We start from the raw sequence: 2,457 nt of genomic DNA on the forward strand, positions 1-2,457 counted from the left end.
GGATGGGTCTCTGCCTCGTGATCTTCCGCCTCCTCTTCAGATGGCTCTGATGGGGTGTAAGGCTTGGAGCGGATGTCGCTGCCAACACGGATCATCAGCTTCAGGTGCTCATAGCATCGCTTGCTGTGACGCTCAGATCTCTCGTATCGTCGCCGGTTGCGGCGCTCCATCTGGTCTAGCTGCCAAAACAAGCAATGCACTAAGTGATAAATCGGCTCTGAGGTAGGTGGAGGTGCAGTGGTGGTAGCAGGGGTAGCTGTAGAGGAAGAGGGGCCGGCAGATGGTGTGGCTGTCTCATCAATAGGAGTGAGGAATGGAGGTCTGTAGCCCAAAGCCAGAAAGTTTCTGCTGTGAGGGATAATCTTCTTCCATTCTGCAGCAGGTGGCTTCTCATCAGCATCCTCCCAAGGCACGTCAGCTCGACGGCCTAGCTGTGTAATCAGATATGGAAAGGGGAGAGTGCCTCGGACGTGGACCCTGGCCATGTAGTACCGAATGAAGCGTGGCAGGTATAGGTCCTTGCCATCTAGCACACACCATAGGAGGGTGATCATAGCGGCAAGTATCTCAGTCTCATGGGTACTCGGCATAACAAAGTTGCTAAGTATCTGATGCCATAGCCGAGCCTCATCATTTAAGTAAATCCGCTTGATTCCTTTTGGCATGGTGGTGTTCTGACCCATGATCCATGGAACGGTAGGGTCAAGGGCTATCCTGGCCTTGACTGCATCCCAATCAAACTTCATGAAGCTCATATCCTCCTCAGCCTGTTGATAACCATCTGGCTGATTGGATTTAGGCAGGAGCTTCAGAACATCCTCTATGGCCTCTTCAGTGACCAGTATCTGCTTCCCTCTTAGGTTCACTGCATCTAGGGAAGTTTTGAAGTAATTGCAGTAAAATTCCCTTACCCAAAATGCATTGACCTCAGTCAGGTTTCTCTTCAGGAAGAACCAGCCTCTTTGTTTGATCTGATCAGAGGTGTATTGCTGGAGTTCTTCTGGGATTTTGAAAGTCCTCTCTAGGTACAGGTTCCTGGAGGTTGCAAACACCGGATACTTCAGCTCGCAGTATCAGTTTGCAAATCTAATGGGATCAGTAGCAGGAAGTAGCTGGTCAGCCTTCTCCTGCAGGGTAAAGTGTTTCTCCCACCAGGAGTTATCGTGCATGATGTCCAGTATGGACATAGAGGATTCTCCTCTTTTCTGTTTGCCAGTCGTTGTCTTTCCCTTTCCCTTTCTCTGGGTGTCAGAGATCCTGAAAAACAGAAAACCAGGATATAATAAAAATAGGAAAGTAGGTAGGCAATTAATCGAAATAAGTGTATAATGGCAAAGGAGCAGTAGAAAAATGAGTTAAGTAAATGTGCGTTAAGGATTGTATAGGAGTTAGAAAATTGAGAAGAGAAATCCACAATCCAAAATGGAATAGAATTCATGTTAATTAGGAAAAATTATCATCATGCCTTTGTTTGAAGGTTAAAGAGAATAGTGAAAAACCAGAAGATATATTTTGAAAGTTAGGTTGGTTAGGAATGAAAAAGAGTTTAGGAAGTTAAAATTAGTGAATTAGTAAAAAAGTGGATTAGATTAAGTGGCATGATGATCATTCCCTATGTAACGAAAATTCACAAATATAAGCAACAAATAACTCATAATCAAACAAGGAAATTAATGATGATTCATATGGGAATGACAAAAAGTGGAATGGAATCATCCAAGTTGCAATTTATAAACCAGTAAATTAAAAAGAATAAGAAAGCATGCCCTGTCATTCATGAATTGGTTTGGTAAAAGCTGAGTAAAGTAGAGTTCAAAGTGCCCAAAACCAAAATATGAATGAAAGTCAAAACAATTTACAAAAATTTGGACAGCATCCCGGCTAAAATTGGATGTTCCCGAAAAATAAATAGCAATCAGAATAGCTCATATGAATTAAAATATAGCTGCAATTACATAAAGGGAATATGAACATGGAAAAGCAGTGTAAAAAGCAGCATGAAACAAGAAATTACAGCATATGAATAATACTAACATCACAGTAACAGCAGAATTGCGAAAATTAGAAAATAAGAAAGAGGGGGTGGAGGGAGAAGGGGAAAGAAGAAGAAGAAAGAGGGGGAAGGAGGAAGGGGGGTGGCGTGGCGGTGGCTTCTGGGTGGTCGTCGGGGGTTGCGATGGGCGGTGGTGGTGGCTGGAAGTTGTGGGTTGTGGTTGTGGAGAGAAGAGAGGAAGGAGAGGGGGCTGGGGAGGCGCAAATGGGTAGGGTTTCGCGTGGCTGGGGGTTATTAAATTTGAATCCACGCGATCGCATGGGGCACGCAGTCGCGTGGCTAGGGTGGAATGGGGGTCAACGCGATCGCGTGAGTGAGGCGATCGCATGGAATGAGTAAATTATGAATGATGCAGTCGCGTGAGGCATGCGACCGCGTCGCTGAAAAATGTGCTAAACGTACAA

This window comes from Arachis ipaensis, chromosome B8, assembly GCF_059453495.1.
Source record: "Arachis ipaensis isolate K30076 ecotype BB chromosome B8, ASM5945349v1, whole genome shotgun sequence".
In the NCBI taxonomy this organism is placed as follows: Eukaryota; Viridiplantae; Streptophyta; class Magnoliopsida; order Fabales; family Fabaceae; genus Arachis; species Arachis ipaensis.